Below are 19,051 nucleotides of genomic sequence, written 5' to 3'. Positions count from 1 at the left end.
GAGCACTCAGAATCCCCGACATCCCCAAAGACATTTGTGATGTGGACAGAGCCTCATGCATCTCTCTATGTTGGACTGCTCTCCTGCCAAATAACATCAGTCAGAGTACCCAATCATCTTCGGGGTGGTTATAAGCTGACAGAGCTACAGTGTGGATGGACCATATGAATGTCACACAAAGAGCATTGTGAGGACTGGGGACTCATCTCAGGGAGCACAGCACTCCTGAAGGGGATCTATACAAGCAGCAGCAGTTGGTGGTATTGTTCTGAAAAGTCCATAGTTGTTCCCTGCATGGTTAAATTAACAATGCAAGTTAATGACCTATCTGATGTAATTATATGCACAATGTTAGATTTTACAACTGGCTTCAGATGCCATGTAATGGAATTTTAGTTTGCCAATGAAAATTGTCCACTGCACACAATAGAATCACTGTTTCACTTTGCAAATTAAAACTGATTGGATTAAGTTGAAATATTTCACTATTTGCCATTCAGTTGGGATGGCATCTGGCTGAAAGGAATCTTCCCACAGAGCTGAAGGACCCCCATTCATGAATCATTGAGGGCAGACTAGTAGTATATCATCCAGGCTTTGAGCAGGGCCCAAGTGAGCCTTTTTTTCTCTCAGCATTTACTGGAAACACCAGAGAGCTTGGTGAGCCCTGGAGGCTGCAGCACCATGGTGTGGGTATGAGACCCCTCATTTGTAAGTATCAAGTGGAACCAAGGAAGAAAAGTGTTTAAAAAGAAGAGAAAGGAAATAAAAGTATCATCAAGCTGGGGTTCACATGATGCTTGTTCGAGAGAAGCTTGGTGTTTAGCACAGAGTTGGGGCTCGGTAATGGTCCTTGGACTATGGACACATCTCTGACTTCCAGAAGGGACATGAGAGGTAATCCACGTCATTAGTAGCATTTGGAGTTCAGGTTCAATTCTTGATTTTGCAAGACTGCCCCTTATCTCTGAAGAAAGTTACCATTCATACCCTTGCCCTTCAAGCATTCCTACACATTTATCAACACCATTTCAGGGTAGCATTTCCCCAGGGTAGAAGCACCAAGATCCAGTTTTGAAAGTTGGACACTCGCAAGATAAATGCCAAGAGCGTGATACATTGAAGGTCTAACAGTGGTATCAAAAGTAGATATGAATTACGATGCTTCCAAACAGTATTTTAGTAGAAATCAATGGCACCTCTATTGAGCTGCTACAGCTGAGGCCTGGCCGTGGTGTCTGTCACTACAGATAAGGAGCTTTTTGGCAGCCACAGTTTGTAAATCAATTATTAGTTGTTAGTGATATTTTTCCCTCTCCAGCATATTGTCTTAGTGAAGCCTCTGCTCAGATCATAATAAAACAGACAGAGCTGTCCACTACTGGGACTGTTAAGTAAGGAAATGTGAGCAAGCTCGCCTCTAATTCTGTCACCAAACAGCTTATATGAATTATCTTTCAAAAGTAATACTCTTCATAGTCTTTACATATTTTGGAGAAATTTGTGTTCATTGCAATTACTGCTCACTCCAAAAGCATGGAAAATTGTGGGTAACAAGATCAAACTTGCTTTAGCTTAAACAGAGCCAGATTCAAAGCAAAGTCCTCAAGGACGGGAAGGCTCATTCCTTGGTTTCAAAGGCCAATGAATGCTTCGGCATTTTTAAATGTGAAAGCAAGGTCTAAAGGAACATGATTTAAAATTGTTAGCAGCATGAATAAATGCAAAGAGAGACAAAGATCTTTGACCAAAACAATTATTCCAATAAGAAATGTGAAAATATGAGTTCAGTAGAAAAATAGATCTTCCCCCATTAGACTTTGAACATAATGGTCTTCCCTTCATGCAGAACTGGCTCTCATATCCTTCTCAGAAATAACCTGTAACAAAGGATTTTTGTTTTTCTGTTTCTTTTTTTATTTATTTTGAGTCAATAAATCTTAGCTCCTTGCACGGAAAAGGTATTAGCTGTCTTTAAACCTATTTCTCCATTCAAGAAGATATAAAAATCACATTTTATGACCATGCTACACTCTGAAAAAAAATATCAAGGAATATAAAAAGCATTTTGGAACTGGGCGTGATGCAAAAGTCTATATCAGAGCACTCAGGAGATAGAAGCAGAGGTAGGTATCATGAGTTCTGGGCTAGCCTTAGCAGGAAGACCTTTCTCAGAAGACAACACAAAGAACAAAGCGTACAATACTACAAAAATTGTGCACTGTTCTTGGATTTAAACAGCAGCTTCCTCCCTTAAGGATTTAAACTAATTTACTCCCCTCATACCGAAAGGCCTCCTTCTATAGGGACTGGGCACCTCTTCTCTGACTTTGTTATTGACAGCAGTATGGACAGATTCTTCAAAGTCATGGAGACAGCACCAAGGCTATTGTTCACACCTTGAGTTTTCTATGTTTATTGATGTTTCCTTTGCTTGCTCTTATGGTTTGTAAAGGACCCATTAAAGGTGCAATGGATTGTCTCAATTTCGTCAGTAAGAAAGCTGGAATCCCAGGAGTAGAACCTATTATTTTTAGAATTGGGCATAAAATACCAGTTTCTAGATCCTGAGGTCACGATTCAAGTACAACTTATAGAACGTTGATGTATTTGTTGACATTGTTCTGGGGATAAAGAATGTGTGTGTGTGTGTGTGTGTGTGTGTGTGTGTGTGTGTGTGCATGTGTATGTGTACATATATGTATATGTGTACATGTGTGCATGTGTGGGTTGCAGCAGCATTTAACTTTCAGCTATCTTTCTCACTTTTTCATTTCCACTCATTTCTGACTATCTTTCCACTGTATCTTTGCCTACAGTCTTTAATCATGCTTGGTTATAAGCCTATATACCTAAACACACACACACACACACACACACACACACACACACACACACACACACCATCACTCTCTGTCAGTATCTACTCAAGTTTACTCTTTCTTATGCTATGCCCATTTTCCTGGGCTCTATACTTCACCTTTTAGTTTACTTGAGATACCCACACTTCTGAGGGGATCAGTTGTATGGGTGAGAGGCAGGGCTTGGCTTCATTTACAAAATACCAGATATTTAGGGACCTCGAAAGGTAGATGCTAGAACATGGAAGACCCAGAGCGGAGGTGTGGGGAGAGCTAGCAGAAGCAAGAGATCAAGTCTGCTGGCCTTCTGGTGCTTTGGGCTTATTCATATAGAAGCTGAATGCCAGCTTCAGCATGGGAAGCTCCAGGAGGAAGCCCTAGCTGCCCAAGGGAACCCCATCTCTACCTTCCTTCCCCAGGTTCTTCCTGCTGAGCATCCTCTGACGTGCCATCGTTCCATAGCAGTCCTGCTCAACCCAGTGCAGAGCCACATTTAGGCTGCCCATGTAACCATGAGATTGAATCTCAACCCAGATTGAATCTCCACTGTAGACTGATACTGTGTACCTTTCTTTTTGTTCTTACTAAGAACATTATTTTTATAGACTCTATTATTTACTTCATATATGTTTAGATCTGGTTAGAGATCCCCTGGGAACACATTAGTCATGTCAGCCAAGAAAGGAGGTAGGCTAATGGCAAACCTTCATCTCTCCCTCCTCTCTTCCAAATCCAATCCCCTAGTCTCACCCCATCTCTGGAGCAGACTACCTGCTGTGGTCTCTCCTAACTCCCTATACCATTTCCAGGACACTCAGCAGATCCTGGTGGAACACTTTACTTTCCACCTTCCTGTGGACCCTCTCAACCCCGACTCTTAACCCATCCTTATTCCTAAGTGTCAGCCCCTAATACCAGGCAATGCACAGCCAACATGCTCTCCTAAGAACAAGAGATGCCAACAGACATCAAGAAACAAAACACCCATCCAACAAAGACAATCTTCCCAAACACAAGTGACCGGGTAAAAACAGTATGAAAACACAACCAATAATAGCTGGGACAGTATGTCTTCGCTAGAGCCCAGAAATCCTACCCCAGTAGATCTGGAGGATTTCAACACAGCTGAAGCACAAGCCAAAGAGCTTAAAATAGCTTTTATGAATATGATAAATTTTTATGAATGTGATTAATTTCCTTGAAAAGGAAATTAATAAATGTTCCTTTTCCCATCCTCCCCCCATTACTGCCCTCCCCACAAGAATCCCATTCACTGGGAGTTCAGTCTTGGCAGGACCCAGGGCTTCCCCTTCCACGGGTGCTCTTACTAGGATATTCATTGCTACCTATGAGGTCGGAGTCCAGGGTCAGTCCATGTATAGTCTTTGGGTAGTGGCTTAGTCCCTGGAAGCTCTGGTTGGTTGGCATTGTTGTTCATATGGGGTCTCGAGCCCCTTCAGCTCTTTCAGTCCTTTCTCTGATTCCTTCAGGAAAGGGAATAACATTTGAAATGTAAATAAGAAATACCCAATTTCATAAAGATGGAAAAAAAGAAATCTATGAGGATACAAATGAGTGGATGGAAATGAATAAAACAGTTCAAGACCTGAAAGTGAACTAGAATTAATAAAGAAAGCCTGAAATGAGGGAAATCTTGAAATGAAAAACGTAGGAACTCAAATGGGAATTCCAGAGGCAAGCCTCACCAACAGAGTACAAGAGACGAAAGAGAGGATCTCAGGCATTGAAGACACTGTAGAAGAAATGGATACCACTGTCAAAGAAAATGTTAAACCTTAAAAAAAAAAAAAACTAGCATAAGGCATCCAGAAAATCTGGGACACCATGAGAAGACCAAATGTAAGATTAGAAAAAGGAGAAAAAAATAGGTTAAAAATATTTTCATTTAGATCATAGAAGAGACTTTCCATAACCTGAAAAAGGAAATACCTGTCAAGGTACATGGAACATGCAGAACACCAAATAGACTAAACCGAAAAAGAAATTCTCATTACATAATAACCAAAACACTAGATGTAGAAAACAAAGAAAGACTATTAAAAGGTATAATATGAAAAAGAGCAGGTAACAAGGAACAGACCAATTATAATAACACCTAAAATAATTCTGAATAATTAAAGAACTGTTGGAGTTATCACCATCCATACAGAGCTAAAAGTAATAAAAACTGGATGGGTCTGGCACAAATCAGCCACACTGATAGAATGGAATCGAAGGCACAGACATAAAGCCACACACTGGAAAAAAGGACAGCATCTTCAACAAATAGTGCTGGTCAAACTGGATGTCTGCATGTAGAAGAATCCAAATAGAACCATACTTATCATCCTGTACAAAACTCAACTCCAAATGGATCAAAGACCTCCACATAAAGCCAGATATTCTGGACCTGATCAAAGAGAAAGTGGACAACATCCTTGAACTCATAAGAACAGGAAAAGACTTTCTGAACAGGACACCCTTAGTACAAGCGCTAAGATCAGTAATTAACAAATGTGCTCTCATGTAACTGAAAGCCTTCCGAAAGGCAAAGGTCACCATCATTTAGACATAGCTGCTGCCTACAGAGTGCAGAAAGATTTTTACCAAATACACACCAAACAGAGGGCTAATATACAAAGTACACTAAGAACTTGAAAAGCAAGATATCTAAAATCCCCACAATTTAAAAATGGGGTATAGAGATGTAAATAGAATTCTCAATAAAGGAATATCAAATGACCGAGAAACACGTAAAGAAGATGTTCAGCCTCCCGAGTCACCAGGGAAACGCAAATCAAAACTACCTTAAAATATCATTATCATCTTATACCTGTTAGAATGGTTAATATCAGTAGCACAAGTGATGACTCATGCTGGCAAAGATGTGGAGTAAGAGGAACACTCATCCATTGCTCATGGTAGTGGCAGCATACAGTTAGTACAGTAATCAGTGGGAGGAATTGGTAGGAGCAAAGGAAGGGAAACCATAATCAGGATATATTATGTGAAAAAAAAACTATTTCTTTGTTTTTATTTTTTATTAGATATATTTCTTTACTTATATTTCAAAGGTTATTCCCCTTCCTGGTTTCCTGTCCATAAGCCCTCATTCCATCCCCTCCCCCTCCCTGTCCCCCATAGGGGTATTCCCCCTATACATCCCCTTTATTGCCCAGTCCCCATATTCCCCTGAACTGGGGGTCCAACCTTGGCAAGGCCAAGGGCTTTCCCTTCCACTGGTACCCCCAACGAGGCTATTCTCTGCTACATATGCAGCTGGATCCCTGGGTCGTAATCAGAATATATTATGTGAAAAAATCTATTTCTAATAAAGAGAAAAGCACGCATACACACACACACACACACACACACGCACATACACATGCACAGATGCACATGCACACACATGAAAGATCTGTTTTAAAGACTAGAGTACACCCACTGGTAGAATACTTGCTTGCTGTATATAGTACCCCAAGTTTGGTCCATAGCACCAGGGAGACAATAGCTATTTTAGACCCACATAATGCCCTGCTCTCTACAGTATTAAGTTGCCTTTATTGCTGAAGATTTATGTCTTCTAAGGCAAAGTGAGTTTCATTATTCACTGTTTTCAAAATTAGCTATTCTCATCTGTTTGGTATTTTTCCAGATAAAATTTACCATCCTACTTTCAAATCTTTACTCGCTTAACTTAAACCACTGGGGACTCTAAAAGTTCTGCCAATGTTCATTATCTTATTAAATATAAGATGAAGTATTTGAGGAAAAATCCATACCTCTCCCCCCCAAACCGTTAATTTGATTTTAGATATTTGTGCTTATCATAGTTGTTGGAAATATCATTTGGCTGCAAATTATGCTTTTTAAAAAAAGCCCAGAGACACTGATGTCAGACAAGCACCACAGATTTTTTTTGCTGCATGAAACAAATCAGAAAAAAACCAGTATAGCAATGAAGTCAAATGCTATGTTCTAGCACACCTATTGTTAATCTTTGATTATGCGATGTCCAGTCAAATGATCCAGAGTATGAATCAACGTTTTATTTATTTATTAGTCCTTAGTAATTAGTTCTCTTACCTTTGGAGATAATTATATAATTATTTCATTTCTCTCTTCCACTCCCACCCTCCCAAACCTTCCTGCATACTCCTTTTTGATCTCCTTTTCCAAAGTCTTGACCTCTTCTTCATTACTTGTTGCTACATGCATAAACATATATGTATGCCAAAACACATCCTGTTCAGTCTGTCTAATGTTGCTTGTACGTATCTTTTTCTAGGCTGACCATTTGCCATTTGCTATTGCATAAGCAATTCATGTGCTCTTTCCTGGGGAAGATGACAGCTCCGATCTCGGCATTCTTTGGTTGCCTGTGGTTCTTTGTATAAGGCTGAGGTCCCCCAGGCTCATGTCCCTGTTCGCATGTTTCTTGTTGTCCTTGTGCAGCTTGCCTAACGTGTTGGTGAGACTTCATTCATGTAGCATCTGACATTCTCAGAAGACACAATCTCACAGCAAACTTCCTGATCACATGGCTCTTATGATCCCTAAACACCCCCTTTCACCGTGCTCTCTGAGATGTAGGCGCTGGACTTATATTGCAGATAAATCCATTGGGACTGTGATCTATATCTCTACATCTTGATTGGCAGTAGTTTCCTGTAATGGCCTCCCTCTGTTGTAAAAAGAAGTTTTCTCAATGGAAGGCTATGCTTATCTGTGGTTATAATGACAAATATTTAGAGTGGAGTTAGGTGTCTACTAATTTAGTAAAATGATGGTTTTACGTCCTCCTTCAAAGTCCATGACATCAGTGACTCTGAATACTAGGTTTCCAGTACCAGGAATATTTTCCTCCTGTTGAAGAGAGTTGCTGGTTACTGCAATGACGTGTGTGCCACGATTGCAGACTTAAAGTTATCTTGCCATACTGGTCATCACTGTGGCTCATAGGTGTCACATCTGGGGAAGCTTTCATGGTATCGCAAGATACAATAAAAACTGGTCCTCAGTGCGGCGGCTTTCAGGCCAGTTCTAGCTTAGGGACTTGTGGGCCCTGTTTCTAAAGTGCATGGCATCTCCAACGATAAGGACTTACCTTCCACTTCTGGATGGAAGCCAAGTGCAAAAACAATACAACATTTTATTTTTAAAAGAATGAGACTCTGATCAGGAGCTTGAGGACATGCAGGAAATATTTTTTTTCCCAAAGAGATCAAATTTCTGATTTAGATTTCACCCATTTCAAAAAGCTTACTCATTTAAAAATAATTGAGAGACGGCTCAGAGGTTAAGAGCACACACTGGCTGCTCTTCTAGAGGTCCTGAGTTCAATTCCCAGAAACCACATGGTGGTTCACAACCATCTGTAATGAGATCCGGTGCCCTCTTCTGGCCTGCAGATGTACATGCAGACAGAACACTGTATACAGAATCAATAAATCTTAAGGGGGAAAAAAAAAGTCCTGTAGTGACTGAGGAATAATGACCATTTTAAAGAGAGGTCCAGATCACCATACATCTAGTGTATTACTGTATTTTGTATTGTCTGATACAAATGCTTTGTAAAATGGAGGAAGATGATCAGAAAGTCGGAGAAATGAAGCTGAGAGAGGCACCCTACAATTAAGAACGGGCATTTGAGAAAATCCTCTAGTCCTAAAGGCTGGGAATGACTTGTTGGAACGTGCACTTGTGGGCTGTGTTTTGTATCTAAAATGCTCCAAGTACTACTTGCTTTTTTGATATTCAATACCTGTGGACCAGAGCACTGATTTCTTGTTCACAGATCTGGCCCGTGAAGAAAAATAGCTTGTTTCAAACTGACTGGATATGGGCAGTTCTGAGTAGGTCACTTCACAACCTAAGCAAGCAAATGGAGATCAGGCTGCCTGTGCTAACATTAACTACAGAAGGCGGTATTACTTCCTATGCGATGTAACTTCCTGGGCGCTTGCAGACGGATATCCTGTGGGAGACATTCCTCAGTTCCCAGTGCCGGTCTCAGTGGTCTTTCCACCAAGGGACCATCTTAGCCCGTGCTCAGAGCCAGCAGCAATAAGGCACACTGAAGATTATTTTCTTCGCTTTTTGTTTTGAGACATCAGATCCCCAAAGGTGGCAAAGTCCCCTCTTAGATATTGATGTAGGGTTTGGGGGTGGAGTGGGGTGGGAAAAGTATGAAATGGAGAGAGATGGTCCTGGCAGCTTTTGGGAGGAGTTGGACATCGACCCCCAACCCCGTCCCCCAGTGTGCTGGTAACACGGCAAGAACAGTAATGTCTTCACATTCCTTTTTACCATGCTTGGTTCAGGTGATAGGCATGTTTGTGGAAAAGTCAGTTTCTTGATGAAAGACCATATTTTATAATATTAGATATAAAAGTCTCCAGAAGAAGGAAATCAGAGTCTGTAAAAATAAAATGTTAACAATAGTAACCTTCTAATGTGATGACGGGCTCTTTCCAGACCTGTGGTTGGAATCCTTTGCGGTTTTCAAATTTCCTCTGAACATACACTGCTTTCATAATAGAGCAACACATTACGAGAGTGTAGGAATCCATCAGGCAGGTAAACCTTTCTCAGGGGAAGCGGATAGTTTATAAACAAAATGAACAACAAGACTGAAGTGCCCCCATTTCAGCAGAGCACCGTGAGGTGACCTCATCCTTCAGTCAAACCCTCTCTGCCCCAAAGAGACTTCTGCAAGGGCCTTCAGCTCATTAGCACCCCCTCCAGCTATTCACAGGGCAGGAGCACCCCTCACCTGCCCACCTGTCAGAAGCTCAGCCTAAGGCAACTGTGAGTGACTCCAGGAAAAAACAGCAATTCTGAATGCTTCCCTCCCTGTTTCTTTTTTTTTCTTTTTATTTTTTTATTAACTTGAGTATTTCTTATATACATTTCGAGTGTTATTCCCTTTCCCGGTTTCCGGGCAAACATCCCCCTCCCCCCTCCCCTTCCTTATGGGTGTTCCCCTCCCAACCCTCCCCCCATTGCCGCCCTCCCTCCATAGACTAGTTCACTGGGGGTTCAGTCTTAGCAGGACCCAGGGCTTCCCCTTCCACTGGTGCTCTTACTAGGATATTCATTGCTACCTATGGGGTCAGAGTCCAGGGTCTGTATAGTTCCCTCCCTGTTTCTAATTGGGCCTTTCCCCTGGTTTCTAAAAGTGACGCATATTATAAATTCATCTCAGGTGGGTACAATGGGTGCACCAACAGGAGGAAAGTCCTTTAAGCAGGCAGGTTTCAGGAGTTGAGGAAAGTCCCCTTTGGTCTGACTGTCCCGGTGGAGGGACTACAATTTGGAAAATACATATTCACATATCGATAAACATTTCCATCCTATGGCCTGGATAGGTATCCCCCCTGCAGTCATTTGAAGATGTAGCCAGCAGTCCATCATGAGGCTGCAGTACCTTCGATCGATGGTAGAAAACTGCTGACACCGTTTTAGTTTCCCCTGACTCTTTTTCACCGGGACATTATGTTCAGGCCATTCTCTTCAGCACCCTGGGCCTTGATGTTTATATCCTATTGCCTTTAAATACTCCCCCTGCTGAAGCGGAGCTCCTACCGTATTGCTAACAAGGAATGCAAACTTGCAGGAAGTTCTGGCCACAGACAAAAGCTTCCCAGGAAATGCCCTTCAGTGACGCAGAATAGAGTCTTACCGCACTACTTTGCATTTTGGTATCAACGGTACTTAAACATGTGAATTTTATGTCAGCTGAGACCTGTTGTCAAAACTTCCTAGTCGCTTGGGCACTTTCATTTTCCTTTTCGGGTTTCAACCGGAGAGGGAGAAGGATGGGGAGGTGGGGGAGTTACTGCCATGCATAGACGATCTGGAACGAGTGCCTGGGAAGCCTCCTGACCAGAACACACAAATCTCCTAGTCCCTGTACAGGAAATTTGCTTGAGGAAGAAATGAGCCTTCCCAGAGGACAAATCTCCCTTTTTGTGAGCATCTCAGCAGCTCTAGTCAGAAGAGGATCTGATTATAGCAAATGGATTTCAAAGGGAAAAGCCCGGAACTCCTGTTCCCTGGGTACTCAGTTCCTGGTGCCAGGACTGGTCCTCAACCTTCCCATTTTACTGACGAAGAAATGGAACTCTAAAGATAAGCGAATCTCTTCAAGTTACTGTTAGAAGCTCTAGTTGCCTCATGCACTATTTCTTTCGCTCAAGAAACAGACCATGTCTCCCCCAGCCCTATCTCTGTGACTGTGGACTGCAGGCTCTGCGGACTTGCAGTATCCTCCTGCACAGTCTAGCAAGCCCAGGCTCCTGTTGTCCATACAGAGGGCAAATGTGGATCATACATTTGATAACTGCCTTCCTCTGTGATTCCTGGTATGGAGGTTGGACCTCAAAGTGTGGAGAACCCATAGGAATGTGTAAGAGCAAAACGTTCCCTTCGTCGTCCCTGGGAACTACAGACTCTCTGTTGGGGAATTGTTTCTAATGCTTTGTCTCAGTTCAGCTCCCAAAGTCACATGGGAATCTATGTGTCCAGATGCTGAGGGCCCCTGTCCACAATTGGTTTTGATTGATCAATAAAGAGACAGTGGCCAATGGTAGGGCAGGGGAACAGAGGCAGGACTTTTAGGATTCCCGAGCAAGAAACTCAGGAGAGGGGAAGGGAGAATCGCCATGACTGGGAAGCAGAGAGATCAGATTGAAGGGCCCGCCAGCATGGAAAAATCTGGGAAAGTGGCCCCAGCGGCCACCTCCCCATTTGGGTCTGGGATAGCAGAGACAAAATAGAGTATTCATTCAGAAATACTGGAGGGAGTGTGCGATAGTCATAGGAAGGTTTGGAAGTGCCCAACCATTGAGCTAGTGGAAGCTATTAAATATAAAGTGTGTGTGTGTGTGTGTGTGTGTGTGTGTGTGTGTGTGTGTGTGTCTTTTCTTTCTCCAATTCAGAGCTCTTGGGTAGGTGCAGAGTGGCATGCGTACCTGCCCCTGCAGGGAGCTCAGAGTGCATTAACTACAGCTCTCTTTCTTTAGGACCTAGCACTGTGGTCTACAGAAGAATACTGCAACTCATTATTAAATCTCTTTTGAGGACAGACCAACTCAAGGCTGTATATAAAACTCAAGGTCCTTTAAAGTCTATCTAACAGTTACATAGTAGCCAGTGTGACTCACAGTGGTTCCCATTTGCCATTTCCTTATACAAATGAAAGGGGTTCGGTTTGGTTTTGTATTGAATCATGACCCAGGAAAGGAGGGGCTGTATGGATCCAGTCCCAGAAAGAGGAGCAGCTGAATGAATCTAATCCCAGGAAAAGGAGCAGGTGGATAGATCCAGTCCTAACAAAGGTTATTGAGCTTATCTGAGCAGCAGGCTGGTGAGCTTTCTCAGAAGAAAGAAACACACAGTAACATTGTTGAAAGCCATCACTGGTTCAGAGTTTCAGTTTGCGTTTTTATTTTTAAATCGCGGGGTATATGGTAATGCCTATGAGAAGTAGACAGATCTCAGCAGCCTCTCTCTCTGCCCGAGAGGTTTTCTGAGGAAGTCTTGCCTTAAGTAAGCCGGGCCCTAACTTGTATTTTTTATTTATAGAATTCATGAACATGAGAACATTAACAATAACATTAAAGCAAGTACATATTTCAAAGCACATATTGAAGGAAATGAAAGTTTTCTGATAAAATATTAATTCTGCATTAATTTTGCATCTCTCTTGATGCCTTCCAGCATTAAAACCACCCAGCAGGGAGGAACACTTTCAAAGGCTAGAGGAAAACATCTCGTACTTTGGGGATTTCTATTTCTGACATCCCTATTCTTTATTTTTTTAAGACAAAAATCAGATTTTCCCCCATCTTACACATACATTCATCATCAGATAATTACGGAAGGCCCAATGTGTGCTCAAGGCCTACTATGCACTCTGACACTGGTTCTCTTTGTCTGTGGACTCGTTGGGTACTGAAGGTCATCCTGCCATAGTTTGGAACTCTCTCTCCCTCCTCACAGTTTGGAGCACTCTCCCCCACCCTCCTGGCCCTGAAGCCTTACTTTAGATGTTATTTTGTGCCTCCGTGGTCTTAGTTCCTTCCCACTGGGAAGCTTTCTTTGATATCTCGGTTCATCTTAGCCTTGTCCACCTCTTCATCCTTCCCTTCCTTTCCTCCCCACTATTTCCCTTCTTTCTCCTCATGTAGCAGTAAGGTGCACCCAAGGACCTAGAATTGCTGGTCTTTTCTGCCAGGAATACAGGTGTACCCAGTTTTAGGCGATGCTGAGGATCAAACCCAGGGCTTGATGCAGGCCAGGCTAGCCCTCTACCAGCTGAGCTCCATCTCCAGTCCCCATAACTAATCCCTTTTATTTATTCTAATTTGTAATAACTTGACAGTCTTACAGAGCTATAAAATGGATTTTTGCCATTTTCACCTCTTGCCTCCCCTCCCCATTCCTCTGACTTCCACTGGTTCCCTTCTCCTTGATGAGTTCCCATCCTACCTTTTTTTCCCCCTTGTAGCCCGCTGAGTTTAATTGAGTTTAATTAGACTTATTGTTCTAGCCTGGGTTGGGAAGTCACTCTGTGGACATGAACAACCTGTGGCCATACCACAGAAGAAAGTGAGGTCACATCCCCAAAGATGTGTTACTGCAAATAGTTCCTCTGGAAGTGGTCAGGCCTCATGGGCTCTTTCCTTATTCATGACAAAATGCTGATGGCCCCAACGCTGTCAAGGACAGGTAAACACTACTGTAGTGACTTCATGGTACAATGGCCGCATCCTGTCCATGAGACATCTTCCCATAGGATGTCTCCTTTCCTTCGCTTTTCCATTCTTTCCAACCCCTTCTCTGTGATGCTTCCTGAACCTTGGAGGGGTGTTATAGCCGTCCTAACTGGGGACAAGCATGCTGCCACCACTTATTCTTAACACTTCGGCCAGTTGTGCATCAGCCATTGCCTGTGTCAGCGCATGGCTTCTTTGATGATGTCTAAATGTAAGACTCTAGAAGGCAATTTGGCAATAGGACAGTTTAGATTAATGATAATGGTAAATTCTCTTTTAGACCCCTTAAGTGCCACAGCCCAAGGGTGGATGGCCCCTGATCTTATTATTAATGGGAGAGGACTCTGTTTGTCATTTATCTTTCCCTCTTCACAGTCAGGCTGTGAACATCAATCTACAGTCACAGCTTCTGGCTTTCTGGTCTTATCCATTCCTCTAGCTGTCCCCTCAGGGACAGATCCCTTTACAACAGTCACCAAAGTAGAACTGCTTGGCTGCCCTGGACTCTAATAATTGCAGCAGGCGGTGCCGTTATGAGGCATTTTCTCTGAGCTTTCTCTTCCCATGTGCTTTATCTGACTTTTCTCTCATCTACCTCTCCTCCACACTGGGCCTTTCTCCTGTCTTTTGTGGACATGTCATAAAATGATGAGGAAAGATGTTGGGAGATGACTAGACAAAGAAGCCCTAAGCAGCAGTCCCCTAAAGATTGTGTTAAAGTGGTTGATGGGGGTGGGGATGAATGAAGGACGGGGTGAGAGACAGGGTGGTTAAGAGCATCAAAGAAGAAAGGGATGTCAGATTCCGCTCTGAGGACCGTAAGACTTAAGATGGATTCCACAGACAGGCAACAGCTTTAGGGATCGCTCCCACTCCAGTTGTCAGGGGACCACATAGACACTGAGCTGCACATCTGCTACATATGTGCCGGGGGCCTTGGCACTTATTTATGCAGTGCCAAGATAAAAAATCTTCTATTTTGAGTTCTTCAGAATTGATGTCTTCGTAGATCCAGTCCTTAGTACTTCTTTCTCTACTCTTAGAAACTTCAAGAAAAAGTCACATTCAGCCACCATTTCTATCTCGCTAGCACCCACACACTGCAATCTACATTCTCCTTCCCTCAAATCAGAAACAGTGCTTGAGAGTACACTCCAGGTTTCCAGTAGGCCCTCCCTCCCTCCCTCCCTCCCTCCCTCCCTCCCTCCCTCCCTCCCTCCCTCCTTCCCTCCCTCCCTCCCTTCCCTTCCTTCCTTCCCTCTCCCTCCCTCCATCCCTCCCTCCCTCCATCCCTCCCTCCCTCCATCCCTCCCTCCCTCTCCTTCCCTCTCTCCTTCCTTCCCTCCCTCCCTCCCTTCCCTTCCTTCCTCTCTCCCTCCTTCCCTCCCTCCCTGTCTCCCTCCTTCCTTCCCTCCCTCCCTCTCTCCCCTCCCTCCCTCCCTCCTTCCCTCCCTCCCTCCCTTCCCTTCCTTCCTTCCCTCTCCCTCCCTCCATCCCTCCCTCCCTCCATCCCTCCCTCCCTCCATCCCTCCCTCCCTCTCCTTCCCTCTCTCCTTCCTTCCCTCCCTCCCTCCCTTCCCTTCCTTCCTCTCTCCCTCCTTCCCTCCCCCCTGTCTCCCTCCTTCCCTCCCTCCCTTCCTCTCTCTCCCTCCCTCCCTCCCTCTCCTTCTCTCCCTCCCTCTCTCTCCTTTCCTCCCTCCCTCCCCCCTTCCCTCCCTCCCTCCCTCTCCTTCCCTCTGTCCTTCCCTCTCTCCCTCCCTCCCTCCCTCCCTCTCTCCCTCCCTCCCTCCCTCTCTCCCTCCCTCCCTCTCTTTCCCTCTCCCCTTCCCTCCCTCCCTCCTTTCCTCCCTCCCTCCCTCCCTTCCCTTCCTTCCTTCCTCCCTCTTTCTCTTTCTCTTTTCTCGCCATCCCAATCACTGCCTCATCTCCGAGTCCTCCTCAGAGACTCTCTCCCCGCAGACCCCCTCCTCCGAGAGTTTGCCCCTCCCTCCTATCTCCGTCCACTGACATCAAATCTCTGTAGTGTTCAGTACATCCTTTCCCACTGAGGCTAGACGTGGAAGGATAAGGAGCCCAACCCACCCACAAAACTTTCCACCCAAAGTTTGTCCTGTCTAAAGGACATGCAGGGACAAAGATGGAGCAGAACTGAGGGCTCCAACCCATGCCTGCCTAACTAGAGATCTAAGCCATGGGCAAGCACCGATCCCTGGCACTATTCATGACACTCAGTTGTGCTTACAGACAGGAACCAGCATTACTCTTCTGAGAGCTCCACCCAGCAGCTGACTGACACAGATGTACAACCCACGGCCAAACATTGGTCAGAGCTCAGGGATTCTTATGGAAGAGTTGGGGGAAGAATTGAAGGCCCCAAAGGGGATAGAAACCTCACAGGAAGACCAACAGAATTAACTAATATGTGTCCTTGGGAGCTCCAGGAACTGGGCAACTGAGCAAAGGACATACACAGGCTAGACCAAAGCCCCCGGCACATATGTAGCAGATGTGCAGCTCAGTGACCATGTGGGTCCCCCAACAACTGGAGTGGGAGCGATCCCTAACGCTGCTGCCTGTCTGTGGAATCCATCTTAAGTCTTCCGGTCTTCAGAGCGGACTCTGATATCCCTTTCTCCTTTGATGCTCTTAACCATCCTGTCTATAACCCTGTCTTCATACTCTCTCCATCCAAAGCCAGTTTAGCACAATCTTTAGGGGACCATTGCTTAGGGATTCTTTGTCCAGTCATCTCCCAATGTCTCTTCTCATTAGTCTATGTTTACTCTGAATGATCCCATTTACTGTGCTGCCTAGAAATCAACTAACTGTGTGTTGGTGATGTGCAAAAGCATTTACATCTCAAATCTGAATCCTGCTTCTGGAGCCATCCACCACTGGCTGACCTGGTGTGGATATGCCAAGCCCCTACCAATCACCATCACCATCACCATCATCACCACCACCATTACCATCACCATCACCATCATCACCACTCAGCTGGCTCCAACTGCAACCCATGTCATTTTCTCCAGACTTTTCCTCCTCCTGCGATTCTCCTCTTGGCAAATGGAATTGTTACTGACTCAGGTGTTGATGTAGGGTTTAGGGCTTCTGTCCTGAAGCTCTTCCTTGTTCCCTGTTCTTTTGGTCTGGTTCTCTCATTGGCCTCCTCTTCCTAGCCTACTTGCTCCTGAGTTTTGTCATTCACTTGGGCTCAGTTTCAGTTTCCTTTTCTAGTTCTATTCCATACAGCACTAGCCATATGACAATGACATTGACTTCCTTACTTCCAGAGCTTTGTGCTCAATTCCAGATACATACATACAGTCACTCAGACCAAGCTTGCCGGAACCTTAACTATACAACCAGAGCAGAACAATTCTCTTCTGCATCATATCTCCTTTTACTGTTTTGTTTTATTTTTTGTGTATGTGTCTTTGTGTGTGTATGTATGTGTGTGTGTTTATGTGTATTTGTGGTTTTTTTATGTGTATATGGGTGAGTATGTGTGTGTTTTTTTGTATGTGTGTGTATATATATGTGCGTATATACAATATATATACTATGTATATATGTATATATATATATATATATATATATATATATATATATATATATATATATATATATATCATTGTATGGTACCAACATTCCAACATTCACCTGGAGACTTGGGCCAAAAACTAAGGAATCTTTCTTCACTCTTCTACTTTTCTCTGCTACTGTTCCCAACCCCCAAACAAATGTTCAGAAAATCTTGTTGGATTTGTGACCAGTCTTCTCTAGCTCCCTCCAGTTCAGTCCTGGCTTACCATCACCATTATCCTCCAGTAGGCCTGCTAACTGCCTCCCTCTGTTTACTCTTGACACTCTCAGTCAGATTCTGACATCGCTGCTAGTTAGGAGCAAATCTGTTCGCCTTCTCTTGACTTTCAGAGCCTGATATTTTCTGCCCCTAACTGCATCTCCAGCTTTCTCTCTTGCCCCTGGCTATTTCACTGCTTTTCCTCTCTTAAATGTGTCATGCTCCAGATCCCCGCTCTTCTGTTCTCTTGGCTTAGACCTCTCTCTTACCCCCCTTTACTCTGTTAAATCCTAGCAGAGGGGGAGAGAGAATTTAAAAGCAAGAATACCTTTAAATGGACGCTTCGGGAGGTTAAGAATAGTCTTACCCACGTTCTGTGTCTAGTACTCATGAAAAGATGAATCGCGTTTGATATGTGTCTGTCGCATGAACGGATGGGCAAAGCATACAGCATGATTGGAGATTTCTTCAGCCACACAGAAGTCTGATCCTGCCTTTTTTTTTGACATTTAAACGTCTTCAGGATTCCTTTTGTCCCATCTTGCTCTTCCTTTTATTTCACACCATACAAATGATCTTGCAAAGTGAAAAATACTTCACTTTATCCCTTATACCTGGAAACTCTTGCAATTCGGAAGTACAAACTCGCTGGCATGGATTATTAATTTCTTGAAGTTTGTCTCTAGCCAACTCCATACATTTTGTTTCTTCCATTAGAGACTCCATGGTGTCATCTTATGTATGACAATACGTTGCTGGGATCTTTTGCACACTCTATTTATAGTCAATAACACTGTATTATGCACTTAAAAACTGAGGAAACAACAGAGTACATCCTAGGTGTGTTTCCCACAAACACAGCACATACAAAAAGGAGCAAGTGACAAGCACAAGCATTCATCTCTGTTTCCTGGTTTCCTGACGGTAGATGCAATGTGAGGAGCTATTTCTTCCCATGTTGAAGGCAGAAGTGTGAGATCTTTAAATCATTCTGATGCTCTACCATCAGCTTCCATTGCCTTGTTCCCTACCCCAACTCTGTCTTCCAGGGATCTTTGTGATTACATTGGGGTCACCCAGATAATTCAGGATAATCCCACTATCTCAATATCATTAGTTTAATCACAACTCGGAATCTATTTTGCCATTTATGGTAGCGCATTTGCATATTATGGGAATTAGAACACTAGCATTTTGAAAGGACATTATTCTGCCTACACTCCAGTTATGCTCGTGCATAATGAGAGGCGTGTTGAAAATGATGAGAAATTTCCTCAAACGGAAAAAGAAAATTGCCACTTCTTGAATAGGTTGTATAGGTGTTTACAGACCTAATCTCCCGTAATGCATTGGAATTCATTCATCTGAGCGTGGCTGTCATTCACAATAGTCACACCAGAAGGTCACGGTTATATTTTAATGTATGCTCTTTACTCAGAACCACTGTAACTCTCCGAACTTGCCTTCTGTGTACTCATTAATGAAAGAAATTGCTCATTCTTGAGGGTAAGTTTATTATTTGGAAAAAATCCGAAATGCTAGATTAAGCTATGTAATACTCCCTGTATCTCTAGAGGAGGGATTTTTTTTTAAAAAAAATTACA

General features: G+C 43.6%; 1 protein-coding gene across 1 annotated transcript in view; it reads right to left on the bottom strand.

Annotated features, from left to right (window-relative positions):
- Slc35f1 (solute carrier family 35, member F1) overlaps window positions 1-19,051 on the bottom strand; it is a 395,235-nt gene that overhangs the window by 44,102 nt on the left and 332,082 nt on the right.

The sequence above is a fragment of the Rattus norvegicus genome, chromosome 20 (assembly GCF_021556685.1).
Source record: "Rattus norvegicus strain SHRSP/BbbUtx chromosome 20, alternate assembly SHRSP_T2T, whole genome shotgun sequence".
In the NCBI taxonomy this organism is placed as follows: Eukaryota; Metazoa; Chordata; class Mammalia; order Rodentia; family Muridae; genus Rattus; species Rattus norvegicus.
The sequence above is the reverse complement of the archived record's forward strand: the minus strand, read 5'-3'. Positions and strand labels throughout refer to the sequence as shown.